This window comes from Schistocerca piceifrons, unplaced genomic scaffold (assembly GCF_021461385.2).
Source record: "Schistocerca piceifrons isolate TAMUIC-IGC-003096 unplaced genomic scaffold, iqSchPice1.1 HiC_scaffold_459, whole genome shotgun sequence".
NCBI classification, from domain to species: Eukaryota; Metazoa; Arthropoda; class Insecta; order Orthoptera; family Acrididae; genus Schistocerca; species Schistocerca piceifrons.
The window spans coordinates 23,404-36,792 of record NW_025728688.1 but is presented as its reverse complement, the minus strand read 5'-3'; the positions used below and the strand labels follow the sequence as shown (position 1 = coordinate 36,792).

The window sequence follows — 13,389 nt, the reverse complement described above, 5'->3', positions numbered from 1 at the left end:
ACTCAGCCACTGACGTGCGATCAGTTTGCACAAAACGCGTTGGCTCGTCCGGGATTTGAACCCGGGACCTGCTGCACCCTAAGCAGGAATTATACCCATTTTTTTTTTTTTTTTTTTGAACCTGTCTCCACTGTTAGGACACTAAGCAGTGTGGTTAGCTGCATTCAACCCCCGTGGCAATGTCTTGCAGTCCTCCAGCTTTGTTGACCACAGTTAGGTGCCTCGATAAGAGGTGGACAGGTGTCGCATCGCTCTCGCCGTCACTTGTTACCACGAATCGTACTTAACGTAGTTTTCTGCAAGCGTCAGCGTAGCGTCAGTCGAGCTAAGTCGGGCCAAGTCGCATAAGAGGAGCAACAAAATGCGCATTTCCGGTACCGGGAATCGAACCCGCGCCTCCTGGGTGAGAGCCAGGTACCCTAGCCACTTTTTTTTTTTTTATTTTTTTTTTTTAACGCGTCGGACCAGAGTGTCAATTGCTCACATCGAATAAGAAGTTCATTTGATATTGACGGCGAGCTTTTTGCGCTGACTCAGCCACTGACGTGCGATCAGTTTGCACAAAACGCTAGGGCTCGTCCGGGATTTGAACCCGGGACCTCCTGCACCCTAAGCAGGAATCATACCCCTAGACCAACGAGCGCTGTGACACGGTGATTGCCAATTATTCCAATCCCTCGATGTCGTCCAGGGTGCCCTGGAAGTCTCGTGTACGCTGGCGGGATGGGGGCGGCCTTCCTGGGCTGTCGGTACCTTCATGTAGAGCTGCCGCTGGGCTCGCACTGCTTGCTGCTGAGAAAGTGATTGCTTTGCTGATATGACTCGCAATAACGACTGCGCGAAACGCCGCTATCTCGTTAGGGGTGCTACGGCAGACACCCTCTCGAGCACCCCGAAGACTTCTTGAGCCCTCGGCTGTGATGGGTTCCAGGCTGACAAAAGATCTGTCGTGTGTGCATTCGCCGACGATAGAAAGGCTGAGGCAAGTTTGAGTGAAAAAGGATGGACTCGTCGTGTCCGTCGTTTCCGTAGTGTAGCGGTTATCACGTCTGCTTCACACGCAGAAGGTCCCCGGTTCGATCCCGGGCGGGAACAGTATTTTCCTGCCTATGTCGTATTGTCCTCCAATGAGCCACTTCGTGTGTGGATCTGCCGCACGTCCCTTCGTTTTGCAAGTACCACATTTATTGAATTTTTTAGTTACGATGGCAACATCACTACAAGTTGTCTGTGCAGTACGGTGCACACAAGCAGTTTCCGTGGTGTAGCGGTTATCACGTCTGCCTAACACGCAGAAGGTCCCCGGTTCGATCCCGGGCGGAAACACTTTTTCATCACTTTAAGCAAGACTTACTAACATGCATCTGCTACCACCTGTACCCGAAACCTTCGTAATCGCCTTCACGCGTCGGACCAGAGTGTCAATTGCTCACGTCGAATAAGAAATTCGTTTGATATTGACGGCGAGCTTTTTGCGCTGACTCAGCCACTGACGTGCGATCAGTTTGCACAAAACGCGTTGGCTCGTCCGGGATTTGAACCCGGGACCTCCTGCACCCTAAGCAGGAATTATACCCATTTTTTTTTTTTTTTTTTTGAACCTGTCTCCACTGTTAGGACACTAAGCAGTGTGGTTAGCTGCATTCAACCCCCGTGGCAATGTCTTGCAGTCCTCCAGCTTTGTTGACCACAGTTAGGTGCCTCGATAAGAGGTGGACAGGTGTCGCATCGCTCTCGCCGTCACTTGTTACCACGAATCGTACTTAACGTAGTTTTCTGCAAGCGTCAGCGTAGCGTCAGTCGAGCTAAGTCGGGCCAAGTCGCATAAGAGGAGCAACAAAATGCGCATTTCCGGTACCGGGAATCGAACCCGCGCCTCCTGGGTGAGAGCCAGGTACCCTAGCCACTTTGTTTTTTTTTATTTTTTTTTTTAACGCGTCGGACCAGAGTGTCAATTGCTCACATCGAATAAGAAGTTCATTTGATATTGACGGCGAGCTTTTTGCGCTGACTCAGCCACTGACGTGCGATCAGTTTGCACAAAACGCTAGGGCTCGTCCGGGATTTGAACCCGGGACCTCCTGCACCCTAAGCAGGAATCATACCCCTAGACCAACGAGCGCTGTGACACGGTGATTGCCAATTATTCCAATCCCTCGATGTCGTCCAGGGTGCCCTGGAAGTCTCGTGTACGCTGGCGGGATGGGGGCGGCCTTCCTGGGCTGTCGGTACCTTCATGTAGAGCTGCCGCTGGGCTCGCACTGCTTGCTGCTGAGAAAGTGATTGCTTTGCTGATATGACTCGCAATAACGACTGCGCGAAACGCCGCTATCTCGTTAGGGGTGCTACGGCAGACACCCTCTCGAGCACCCCGAAGACTTCTTGAGCCCTCGGCTGTGATGGGTTCCAGGCTGACAAAAGATCTGTCGTGTGTGCATTCGCCGACGATAGAAAGGCTGAGGCAAGTTTGAGTGAAAAAGGATGGACTCGTCGTGTCCGTCGTTTCCGTAGTGTAGCGGTTATCACGTCTGCTTCACACGCAGAAGGTCCCCGGTTCGATCCCGGGCGGGAACAGTATTTTCCTGCCTATGTCGTATTGTCCTCCAATGAGCCACTTCGTGTGTGGATCTGCCGCACGTCCCTTCGTTTTGCAAGTACCACATTTATTGAATTTTTTAGTTACGATGGCAACATCACTACAAGTTGTCTGTGCAGTACGGTGCACACAAGCAGTTTCCGTGGTGTAGCGGTTATCACGTCTGCCTAACACGCAGAAGGTCCCCGGTTCGATCCCGGGCGGAAACACTTTTTCATCACTTTAAGCAAGACTTACTAACATGCATCTGCTACCACCTGTACCCGAAACCTTCGTAATCGCCTTCACGCGTCGGACCAGAGTGTCAATTGCTCACGTCGAATAAGAAATTCGTTTGATATTGACGGCGAGCTTTTTGCGCTGACTCAGCCACTGACGTGCGATCAGTTTGCACAAAACGCGTTGGCTCGTCCGGGATTTGAACCCGGGACCTCCTGCACCCTAAGCAGGAATTATACCCATTTTTTTTTTTTTTTTTTTGAACCTGTCTCCACTGTTAGGACACTAAGCAGTGTGGTTAGCTGCATTCAACCCCCGTGGCAATGTCTTGCAGTCCTCCAGCTTTGTTGACCACAGTTAGGTGCCTCGATAAGAGGTGGACAGGTGTCGCATCGCTCTCGCCGTCACTTGTTACCACGAATCGTACTTAACGTAGTTTTCTGCAAGCGTCAGCGTAGCGTCAGTCGAGCTAAGTCGGGCCAAGTCGCATAAGAGGAGCAACAAAATGCGCATTTCCGGTACCGGGAATCGAACCCGCGCCTCCTGGGTGAGAGCCAGGTACCCTAGCCACTTTTTTTTTTTTTATTTTTTTTTTTAACGCGTCGGACCAGAGTGTCAATTGCTCACATCGAATAAGAAGTTCATTTGATATTGACGGCGAGCTTTTTGCGCTGACTCAGCCACTGACGTGCGATCAGTTTGCACAAAACGCTAGGGCTCGTCCGGGATTTGAACCCGGGACCTCCTGCACCCTAAGCAGGAATCATACCCCTAGACCAACGAGCGCTGTGACACGGTGATTGCCAATTATTCCAATCCCTCGATGTCGTCCAGGGTGCCCTGGAAGTCTCGTGTACGCTGGCGGGATGGGGGCGGCCTTCCTGGGCTGTCGGTACCTTCATGTAGAGCTGCCGCTGGGCTCGCACTGCTTGCTGCTGAGAAAGTGATTGCTTTGCTGATATGACTCGCAATAACGACTGCGCGAAACGCCGCTATCTCGTTAGGGGTGCTACGGCAGACACCCTCTCGAGCACCCCGAAGACTTCTTGAGCCCTCGGCTGTGATGGGTTCCAGGCTGACAAAAGATCTGTCGTGTGTGCATTCGCCGACGATAGAAAGGCTGAGGCAAGTTTGAGTGAAAAAGGATGGACTCGTCGTGTCCGTCGTTTCCGTAGTGTAGCGGTTATCACGTCTGCTTCACACGCAGAAGGTCCCCGGTTCGATCCCGGGCGGGAACAGTATTTTCCTGCCTATGTCGTATTGTCCTCCAATGAGCCACTTCGTGTGTGGATCTGCCGCACGTCCCTTCGTTTTGCAAGTACCACATTTATTGAATTTTTTAGTTACGATGGCAACATCACTACAAGTTGTCTGTGCAGTACGGTGCACACAAGCAGTTTCCGTGGTGTAGCGGTTATCACGTCTGCCTAACACGCAGAAGGTCCCCGGTTCGATCCCGGGCGGAAACACTTTTTCATCACTTTAAGCAAGACTTACTAACATGCATCTGCTACCACCTGTACCCGAAACCTTCGTAATCGCCTTCACGCGTCGGACCAGAGTGTCAATTGCTCACGTCGAATAAGAAATTCGTTTGATATTGACGGCGAGCTTTTTGCGCTGACTCAGCCACTGACGTGCGATCAGTTTGCACAAAACGCGTTGGCTCGTCCGGGATTTGAACCCGGGACCTCCTGCACCCTAAGCAGGAATTATACCCATTTTTTTTTTTTTTTTTTGAACCTGTCTCCACTGTTAGGACACTAAGCAGTGTGGTTAGCTGCATTCAACCCCCGTGGCAATGTCTTGCAGTCCTCCAGCTTTGTTGACCACAGTTAGGTGCCTCGATAAGAGGTGGACAGGTGTCGCATCGCTCTCGCCGTCACTTGTTACCACGAATCGTACTTAACGTAGTTTTCTGCAAGCGTCAGCGTAGCGTCAGTCGAGCTAAGTCGGGCCAAGTCGCATAAGAGGAGCAACAAAATGCGCATTTCCGGTACCGGGAATCGAACCCGCGCCTCCTGGGTGAGAGCCAGGTACCCTAGCCACTTTGTTTTTTTTTATTTTTTTTTTTAACGCGTCGGACCAGAGTGTCAATTGCTCACATCGAATAAGAAGTTCATTTGATATTGACGGCGAGCTTTTTGCGCTGACTCAGCCACTGACGTGCGATCAGTTTGCACAAAACGCTAGGGCTCGTCCGGGATTTGAACCCGGGACCTCCTGCACCCTAAGCAGGAATCATACCCCTAGACCAACGAGCGCTGTGACACGGTGATTGCCAATTATTCCAATCCCTCGATGTCGTCCAGGGTGCCCTGGAAGTCTCGTGTACGCTGGCGGGATGGGGGCGGCCTTCCTGGGCTGTCGGTACCTTCATGTAGAGCTGCCGCTGGGCTCGCACTGCTTGCTGCTGAGAAAGTGATTGCTTTGCTGATATGACTCGCAATAACGACTGCGCGAAACGCCGCTATCTCGTTAGGGGTGCTACGGCAGACACCCTCTCGAGCACCCCGAAGACTTCTTGAGCCCTCGGCTGTGATGGGTTCCAGGCTGACAAAAGATCTGTCGTGTGTGCATTCGCCGACGATAGAAAGGCTGAGGCAAGTTTGAGTGAAAAAGGATGGACTCGTCGTGTCCGTCGTTTCCGTAGTGTAGCGGTTATCACGTCTGCTTCACACGCAGAAGGTCCCCGGTTCGATCCCGGGCGGGAACAGTATTTTCCTGCCTATGTCGTATTGTCCTCCAATGAGCCACTTCGTGTGTGGATCTGCCGCACGTCCCTTCGTTTTGCAAGTACCACATTTATTGAATTTTTTAGTTACGATGGCAACATCACTACAAGTTGTCTGTGCAGTACGGTGCACACAAGCAGTTTCCGTGGTGTAGCGGTTATCACGTCTGCCTAACACGCAGAAGGTCCCCGGTTCGATCCCGGGCGGAAACACTTTTTCATCACTTTAAGCAAGACTTACTAACATGCATCTGCTACCACCTGTACCCGAAACCTTCGTAATCGCCTTCACGCGTCGGACCAGAGTGTCAATTGCTCACGTCGAATAAGAAATTCGTTTGATATTGACGGCGAGCTTTTTGCGCTGACTCAGCCACTGACGTGCGATCAGTTTGCACAAAACGCGTTGGCTCGTCCGGGATTTGAACCCGGGACCTCCTGCACCCTAAGCAGGAATTATACCCATTTTTTTTTTTTTTTTTTTGAACCTGTCTCCACTGTTAGGACACTAAGCAGTGTGGTTAGCTGCATTCAACCCCCGTGGCAATGTCTTGCAGTCCTCCAGCTTTGTTGACCACAGTTAGGTGCCTCGATAAGAGGTGGACAGGTGTCGCATCGCTCTCGCCGTCACTTGTTACCACGAATCGTACTTAACGTAGTTTTCTGCAAGCGTCAGCGTAGCGTCAGTCGAGCTAAGTCGGGCCAAGTCGCATAAGAGGAGCAACAAAATGCGCATTTCCGGTACCGGGAATCGAACCCGCGCCTCCTGGGTGAGAGCCAGGTACCCTAGCCACTTTTTTTTTTTTTATTTTTTTTTTTTAACGCGTCGGACCAGAGTGTCAATTGCTCACATCGAATAAGAAGTTCATTTGATATTGACGGCGAGCTTTTTGCGCTGACTCAGCCACTGACGTGCGATCAGTTTGCACAAAACGCTAGGGCTCGTCCGGGATTTGAACCCGGGACCTCCTGCACCCTAAGCAGGAATCATACCCCTAGACCAACGAGCGCTGTGACACGGTGATTGCCAATTATTCCAATCCCTCGATGTCGTCCAGGGTGCCCTGGAAGTCTCGTGTACGCTGGCGGGATGGGGGCGGCCTTCCTGGGCTGTCGGTACCTTCATGTAGAGCTGCCGCTGGGCTCGCACTGCTTGCTGCTGAGAAAGTGATTGCTTTGCTGATATGACTCGCAATAACGACTGCGCGAAACGCCGCTATCTCGTTAGGGGTGCTACGGCAGACACCCTCTCGAGCACCCCGAAGACTTCTTGAGCCCTCGGCTGTGATGGGTTCCAGGCTGACAAAAGATCTGTCGTGTGTGCATTCGCCGACGATAGAAAGGCTGAGGCAAGTTTGAGTGAAAAAGGATGGACTCGTCGTGTCCGTCGTTTCCGTAGTGTAGCGGTTATCACGTCTGCTTCACACGCAGAAGGTCCCCGGTTCGATCCCGGGCGGGAACAGTATTTTCCTGCCTATGTCGTATTGTCCTCCAATGAGCCACTTCGTGTGTGGATCTGCCGCACGTCCCTTCGTTTTGCAAGTACCACATTTATTGAATTTTTTAGTTACGATGGCAACATCACTACAAGTTGTCTGTGCAGTACGGTGCACACAAGCAGTTTCCGTGGTGTAGCGGTTATCACGTCTGCCTAACACGCAGAAGGTCCCCGGTTCGATCCCGGGCGGAAACACTTTTTCATCACTTTAAGCAAGACTTACTAACATGCATCTGCTACCACCTGTACCCGAAACCTTCGTAATCGCCTTCACGCGTCGGACCAGAGTGTCAATTGCTCACGTCGAATAAGAAATTCGTTTGATATTGACGGCGAGCTTTTTGCGCTGACTCAGCCACTGACGTGCGATCAGTTTGCACAAAACGCGTTGGCTCGTCCGGGATTTGAACCCGGGACCTCCTGCACCCTAAGCAGGAATTATACCCATTTTTTTTTTTTTTTTTTTGAACCTGTCTCCACTGTTAGGACACTAAGCAGTGTGGTTAGCTGCATTCAACCCCCGTGGCAATGTCTTGCAGTCCTCCAGCTTTGTTGACCACAGTTAGGTGCCTCGATAAGAGGTGGACAGGTGTCGCATCGCTCTCGCCGTCACTTGTTACCACGAATCGTACTTAACGTAGTTTTCTGCAAGCGTCAGCGTAGCGTCAGTCGAGCTAAGTCGGGCCAAGTCGCATAAGAGGAGCAACAAAATGCGCATTTCCGGTACCGGGAATCGAACCCGCGCCTCCTGGGTGAGAGCCAGGTACCCTAGCCACTTTTTTTTTTTTTATTTTTTTTTTTTAACGCGTCGGACCAGAGTGTCAATTGCTCACATCGAATAAGAAGTTCATTTGATATTGACGGCGAGCTTTTTGCGCTGACTCAGCCACTGACGTGCGATCAGTTTGCACAAAACGCTAGGGCTCGTCCGGGATTTGAACCCGGGACCTCCTGCACCCTAAGCAGGAATCATACCCCTAGACCAACGAGCGCTGTGACACGGTGATTGCCAATTATTCCAATCCCTCGATGTCGTCCAGGGTGCCCTGGAAGTCTCGTGTACGCTGGCGGGATGGGGGCGGCCTTCCTGGGCTGTCGGTACCTTCATGTAGAGCTGCCGCTGGGCTCGCACTGCTTGCTGCTGAGAAAGTGATTGCTTTGCTGATATGACTCGCAATAACGACTGCGCGAAACGCCGCTATCTCGTTAGGGGTGCTACGGCAGACACCCTCTCGAGCACCCCGAAGACTTCTTGAGCCCTCGGCTGTGATGGGTTCCAGGCTGACAAAAGATCTGTCGTGTGTGCATTCGCCGACGATAGAAAGGCTGAGGCAAGTTTGAGTGAAAAAGGATGGACTCGTCGTGTCCGTCGTTTCCGTAGTGTAGCGGTTATCACGTCTGCTTCACACGCAGAAGGTCCCCGGTTCGATCCCGGGCGGGAACAGTATTTTCCTGCCTATGTCGTATTGTCCTCCAATGAGCCACTTCGTGTGTGGATCTGCCGCACGTCCCTTCGTTTTGCAAGTACCACATTTATTGAATTTTTTAGTTACGATGGCAACATCACTACAAGTTGTCTGTGCAGTACGGTGCACACAAGCAGTTTCCGTGGTGTAGCGGTTATCACGTCTGCCTAACACGCAGAAGGTCCCCGGTTCGATCCCGGGCGGAAACACTTTTTCATCACTTTAAGCAAGACTTACTAACATGCATCTGCTACCACCTGTACCCGAAACCTTCGTAATCGCCTTCACGCGTCGGACCAGAGTGTCAATTGCTCACGTCGAATAAGAAATTCGTTTGATATTGACGGCGAGCTTTTTGCGCTGACTCAGCCACTGACGTGCGATCAGTTTGCACAAAACGCGTTGGCTCGTCCGGGATTTGAACCCGGGACCTCCTGCACCCTAAGCAGGAATTATACCCATTTTTTTTTTTTTTTTTTTGAACCTGTCTCCACTGTTAGGACACTAAGCAGTGTGGTTAGCTGCATTCAACCCCCGTGGCAATGTCTTGCAGTCCTCCAGCTTTGTTGACCACAGTTAGGTGCCTCGATAAGAGGTGGACAGGTGTCGCATCGCTCTCGCCGTCACTTGTTACCACGAATCGTACTTAACGTAGTTTTCTGCAAGCGTCAGCGTAGCGTCAGTCGAGCTAAGTCGGGCCAAGTCGCATAAGAGGAGCAACAAAATGCGCATTTCCGGTACCGGGAATCGAACCCGCGCCTCCTGGGTGAGAGCCAGGTACCCTAGCCACTTTTTTTTTTTTTATTTTTTTTTTTAACGCGTCGGACCAGAGTGTCAATTGCTCACATCGAATAAGAAGTTCATTTGATATTGACGGCGAGCTTTTTGCGCTGACTCAGCCACTGACGTGCGATCAGTTTGCACAAAACGCTAGGGCTCGTCCGGGATTTGAACCCGGGACCTCCTGCACCCTAAGCAGGAATCATACCCCTAGACCAACGAGCGCTGTGACACGGTGATTGCCAATTATTCCAATCCCTCGATGTCGTCCAGGGTGCCCTGGAAGTCTCGTGTACGCTGGCGGGATGGGGGCGGCCTTCCTGGGCTGTCGGTACCTTCATGTAGAGCTGCCGCTGGGCTCGCACTGCTTGCTGCTGAGAAAGTGATTGCTTTGCTGATATGACTCGCAATAACGACTGCGCGAAACGCCGCTATCTCGTTAGGGGTGCTACGGCAGACACCCTCTCGAGCACCCCGAAGACTTCTTGAGCCCTCGGCTGTGATGGGTTCCAGGCTGACAAAAGATCTGTCGTGTGTGCATTCGCCGACGATAGAAAGGCTGAGGCAAGTTTGAGTGAAAAAGGATGGACTCGTCGTGTCCGTCGTTTCCGTAGTGTAGCGGTTATCACGTCTGCTTCACACGCAGAAGGTCCCCGGTTCGATCCCGGGCGGGAACAGTATTTTCCTGCCTATGTCGTATTGTCCTCCAATGAGCCACTTCGTGTGTGGATCTGCCGCACGTCCCTTCGTTTTGCAAGTACCACATTTATTGAATTTTTTAGTTACGATGGCAACATCACTACAAGTTGTCTGTGCAGTACGGTGCACACAAGCAGTTTCCGTGGTGTAGCGGTTATCACGTCTGCCTAACACGCAGAAGGTCCCCGGTTCGATCCCGGGCGGAAACACTTTTTCATCACTTTAAGCAAGACTTACTAACATGCATCTGCTACCACCTGTACCCGAAACCTTCGTAATCGCCTTCACGCGTCGGACCAGAGTGTCAATTGCTCACGTCGAATAAGAAATTCGTTTGATATTGACGGCGAGCTTTTTGCGCTGACTCAGCCACTGACGTGCGATCAGTTTGCACAAAACGCGTTGGCTCGTCCGGGATTTGAACCCGGGACCTCCTGCACCCTAAGCAGGAATTATACCCATTTTTTTTTTTTTTTTTTTGAACCTGTCTCCACTGTTAGGACACTAAGCAGTGTGGTTAGCTGCATTCAACCCCCGTGGCAATGTCTTGCAGTCCTCCAGCTTTGTTGACCACAGTTAGGTGCCTCGATAAGAGGTGGACAGGTGTCGCATCGCTCTCGCCGTCACTTGTTACCACGAATCGTACTTAACGTAGTTTTCTGCAAGCGTCAGCGTAGCGTCAGTCGAGCTAAGTCGGGCCAAGTCGCATAAGAGGAGCAACAAAATGCGCATTTCCGGTACCGGGAATCGAACCCGCGCCTCCTGGGTGAGAGCCAGGTACCCTAGCCACTTTTTTTTTTTTTATTTTTTTTTTTTAACGCGTCGGACCAGAGTGTCAATTGCTCACATCGAATAAGAAGTTCATTTGATATTGACGGCGAGCTTTTTGCGCTGACTCAGCCACTGACGTGCGATCAGTTTGCACAAAACGCTAGGGCTCGTCCGGGATTTGAACCCGGGACCTCCTGCACCCTAAGCAGGAATCATACCCCTAGACCAACGAGCGCTGTGACACGGTGATTGCCAATTATTCCAATCCCTCGATGTCGTCCAGGGTGCCCTGGAAGTCTCGTGTACGCTGGCGGGATGGGGGCGGCCTTCCTGGGCTGTCGGTACCTTCATGTAGAGCTGCCGCTGGGCTCGCACTGCTTGCTGCTGAGAAAGTGATTGCTTTGCTGATATGACTCGCAATAACGACTGCGCGAAACGCCGCTATCTCGTTAGGGGTGCTACGGCAGACACCCTCTCGAGCACCCCGAAGACTTCTTGAGCCCTCGGCTGTGATGGGTTCCAGGCTGACAAAAGATCTGTCGTGTGTGCATTCGCCGACGATAGAAAGGCTGAGGCAAGTTTGAGTGAAAAAGGATGGACTCGTCGTGTCCGTCGTTTCCGTAGTGTAGCGGTTATCACGTCTGCTTCACACGCAGAAGGTCCCCGGTTCGATCCCGGGCGGGAACAGTATTTTCCTGCCTATGTCGTATTGTCCTCCAATGAGCCACTTCGTGTGTGGATCTGCCGCACGTCCCTTCGTTTTGCAAGTACCACATTTATTGAATTTTTTAGTTACGATGGCAACATCACTACAAGTTGTCTGTGCAGTACGGTGCACACAAGCAGTTTCCGTGGTGTAGCGGTTATCACGTCTGCCTAACACGCAGAAGGTCCCCGGTTCGATCCCGGGCGGAAACACTTTTTCATCACTTTAAGCAAGACTTACTAACATGCATCTGCTACCACCTGTACCCGAAACCTTCGTAATCGCCTTCACGCGTCGGACCAGAGTGTCAATTGCTCACGTCGAATAAGAAATTCGTTTGATATTGACGGCGAGCTTTTTGCGCTGACTCAGCCACTGACGTGCGATCAGTTTGCACAAAACGCGTTGGCTCGTCCGGGATTTGAACCCGGGACCTCCTGCACCCTAAGCAGGAATTATACCCATTTTTTTTTTTTTTTTTTTTTTGAACCTGTCTCCACTGTTAGGACACTAAGCAGTGTGGTTAGCTGCATTCAACCCCCGTGGCAATGTCTTGCAGTCCTCCAGCTTTGTTGACCACAGTTAGGTGCCTCGATAAGAGGTGGACAGGTGTCGCATCGCTCTCGGCCGTCACTTGTTACCACGAATCGTACTTAACGTAGTTTTCTGCAAGCGTCAGCGTAGCGTCAGTCGAGCTAAGTCGGGCCAAGTCGCATAAGAGGAGCAACAAAATGCGCATTTCGGTACCGGAATCGAACCCGCGCCTCCTGGGTGAGAGCCAGGTACCCTAGCCACTTTTTTTTTTTATTTTTTTTTTTAACGCGTCGGACCAGAGTGTCAATTGCTCACATCGAATAAGAAGTTCATTTGATATTGACGGCGAGCTTTTTGCGCTGACTCAGCCACTGACGTGCGATCAGTTTGCACAAAACGCTAGGGCTCGTCCGGGATTTGAACCCGGGACCTCCTGCACCCTAAGCAGGAATCATACCCCTAGACCAACGAGCGCTGTGACACGGTGATTGCCAATTATTCCAATCCCTCGATGTCGTCCAGGGTGCCCTGGAAGTCTCGTGTACGCTGGCGGGATGGGGGCGCCTTCCTGGGCTGTCGGTACCTTCATGTAGAGCTGCCGCTGGGCTCGCACTGCTTGCTGCTGAGAAAGTGATTTGCTTGCTGCTGAGAAAGTGATTGCTTTGCTGATATGACTCGCAATAACGACTGCGCGAAACGCCGCTATCTCGTTAGGGGTGCTACGGGCAGACACCCTCTCGAGCACCCCGAAGACTTCTTGAGCCCTCGGCTGTGATGGGTTCCAGGCTGACAAAAGATCTGTCGTGTGTGCATTCGCCGACGATAGAAAGGCTGAGGCAAGTTTTGAGTGAAAAAGGATGGACTCGTCGTGTCCGTCGTTTCCGTAGTGTAGCGGTTATCACGTCTGCTTCACACGCAGAAGGTCCCCGGTTCGATCCCGGGCGGGAACAGTATTTTCCTGCCTATGTCGTATTGTCCTCCAATGAGCCACTTCGTGTGTGGATCTGCCGCACGTCCTTCGTTTTGCAAGTACCCACATTTATTGAATTTTTTAGTTACGATGGCAACATCACTACAAGTTGTCTGTGCAGTACGGTGCACACAAGCAGTTTCCGTGGTGTAGCGGTTATCACGTCTGCCTAACACGCAGAAGGTCCCCGGTTCGATCCCGGGCGGAAACACTTTTTCATCACTTTAAGCAAGACTTACTAACATGCATCTGCTACCACCTGTACCCGAAACCTTCGTAATCGCCTTCACGCGTCGGACCAGAGTGTCAATTGCTCACGTCGAATAAGAAATTCGTTTGATATTGACGGCGAGCTTTTTGCGCTGACTCAGCCACTGACGTGCGATCAGTTTGCACAAAACGCGTTGGCTCGTCCG

At 51.7% G+C, this 13,389-nt stretch overlaps 27 non-coding genes across 27 annotated transcripts; 18 read left to right on the top strand and 9 right to left on the bottom strand.

The window, feature by feature from the left end:
- Window positions 1–569: 569 nt before the first annotated feature.
- On the bottom strand, window positions 570–643 carry Trnap-agg. Its single transcript has one exon. It is a non-coding gene; the product is annotated as a tRNA-Pro (tRNA).
- Window positions 644–1,022: 379 nt separating this feature from the next.
- Trnav-cac lies at window positions 1,023–1,095 on the top strand. Its single transcript has one exon. It is a non-coding gene; the product is annotated as a tRNA-Val (tRNA).
- A 158-nt stretch (window positions 1,096–1,253) lies between these two features.
- Trnav-aac lies at window positions 1,254–1,326 on the top strand. The gene has a single exon. It is a non-coding gene; the product is annotated as a tRNA-Val (tRNA).
- A 722-nt stretch (window positions 1,327–2,048) lies between these two features.
- Trnap-agg lies at window positions 2,049–2,122 on the bottom strand. Its single transcript has one exon. It is a non-coding gene; the product is annotated as a tRNA-Pro (tRNA).
- A 379-nt stretch (window positions 2,123–2,501) lies between these two features.
- On the top strand, window positions 2,502–2,574 carry Trnav-cac. Its single transcript has one exon. It is a non-coding gene; the product is annotated as a tRNA-Val (tRNA).
- A 158-nt stretch (window positions 2,575–2,732) lies between these two features.
- Window positions 2,733–2,805, top strand: Trnav-aac. The gene has a single exon. It is a non-coding gene; the product is annotated as a tRNA-Val (tRNA).
- A 722-nt stretch (window positions 2,806–3,527) lies between these two features.
- Trnap-agg lies at window positions 3,528–3,601 on the bottom strand. The gene has a single exon. It is a non-coding gene; the product is annotated as a tRNA-Pro (tRNA).
- Window positions 3,602–3,980: 379 nt separating this feature from the next.
- Window positions 3,981–4,053, top strand: Trnav-cac. The gene has a single exon. It is a non-coding gene; the product is annotated as a tRNA-Val (tRNA).
- A 158-nt stretch (window positions 4,054–4,211) lies between these two features.
- On the top strand, window positions 4,212–4,284 carry Trnav-aac. Its single transcript has one exon. It is a non-coding gene; the product is annotated as a tRNA-Val (tRNA).
- Window positions 4,285–5,005: 721 nt separating this feature from the next.
- Window positions 5,006–5,079, bottom strand: Trnap-agg. Its single transcript has one exon. It is a non-coding gene; the product is annotated as a tRNA-Pro (tRNA).
- Window positions 5,080–5,458: 379 nt separating this feature from the next.
- Trnav-cac lies at window positions 5,459–5,531 on the top strand. Its single transcript has one exon. It is a non-coding gene; the product is annotated as a tRNA-Val (tRNA).
- A 158-nt stretch (window positions 5,532–5,689) lies between these two features.
- On the top strand, window positions 5,690–5,762 carry Trnav-aac. Its single transcript has one exon. It is a non-coding gene; the product is annotated as a tRNA-Val (tRNA).
- A 723-nt stretch (window positions 5,763–6,485) lies between these two features.
- Window positions 6,486–6,559, bottom strand: Trnap-agg. The gene has a single exon. It is a non-coding gene; the product is annotated as a tRNA-Pro (tRNA).
- Window positions 6,560–6,938: 379 nt separating this feature from the next.
- Window positions 6,939–7,011, top strand: Trnav-cac. The gene has a single exon. It is a non-coding gene; the product is annotated as a tRNA-Val (tRNA).
- A 158-nt stretch (window positions 7,012–7,169) lies between these two features.
- Window positions 7,170–7,242, top strand: Trnav-aac. The gene has a single exon. It is a non-coding gene; the product is annotated as a tRNA-Val (tRNA).
- Window positions 7,243–7,965: 723 nt separating this feature from the next.
- On the bottom strand, window positions 7,966–8,039 carry Trnap-agg. The gene has a single exon. It is a non-coding gene; the product is annotated as a tRNA-Pro (tRNA).
- Window positions 8,040–8,418: 379 nt separating this feature from the next.
- Window positions 8,419–8,491, top strand: Trnav-cac. Its single transcript has one exon. It is a non-coding gene; the product is annotated as a tRNA-Val (tRNA).
- Window positions 8,492–8,649: 158 nt separating this feature from the next.
- On the top strand, window positions 8,650–8,722 carry Trnav-aac. The gene has a single exon. It is a non-coding gene; the product is annotated as a tRNA-Val (tRNA).
- A 722-nt stretch (window positions 8,723–9,444) lies between these two features.
- On the bottom strand, window positions 9,445–9,518 carry Trnap-agg. The gene has a single exon. It is a non-coding gene; the product is annotated as a tRNA-Pro (tRNA).
- A 379-nt stretch (window positions 9,519–9,897) lies between these two features.
- On the top strand, window positions 9,898–9,970 carry Trnav-cac. The gene has a single exon. It is a non-coding gene; the product is annotated as a tRNA-Val (tRNA).
- Window positions 9,971–10,128: 158 nt separating this feature from the next.
- Window positions 10,129–10,201, top strand: Trnav-aac. The gene has a single exon. It is a non-coding gene; the product is annotated as a tRNA-Val (tRNA).
- Window positions 10,202–10,924: 723 nt separating this feature from the next.
- On the bottom strand, window positions 10,925–10,998 carry Trnap-agg. Its single transcript has one exon. It is a non-coding gene; the product is annotated as a tRNA-Pro (tRNA).
- A 379-nt stretch (window positions 10,999–11,377) lies between these two features.
- Window positions 11,378–11,450, top strand: Trnav-cac. The gene has a single exon. It is a non-coding gene; the product is annotated as a tRNA-Val (tRNA).
- Window positions 11,451–11,608: 158 nt separating this feature from the next.
- On the top strand, window positions 11,609–11,681 carry Trnav-aac. The gene has a single exon. It is a non-coding gene; the product is annotated as a tRNA-Val (tRNA).
- A 722-nt stretch (window positions 11,682–12,403) lies between these two features.
- On the bottom strand, window positions 12,404–12,477 carry Trnap-agg. Its single transcript has one exon. It is a non-coding gene; the product is annotated as a tRNA-Pro (tRNA).
- Window positions 12,478–12,880: 403 nt separating this feature from the next.
- On the top strand, window positions 12,881–12,953 carry Trnav-cac. Its single transcript has one exon. It is a non-coding gene; the product is annotated as a tRNA-Val (tRNA).
- Window positions 12,954–13,111: 158 nt separating this feature from the next.
- Trnav-aac lies at window positions 13,112–13,184 on the top strand. The gene has a single exon. It is a non-coding gene; the product is annotated as a tRNA-Val (tRNA).
- Window positions 13,185–13,389: the final 205 nt, after the last annotated feature.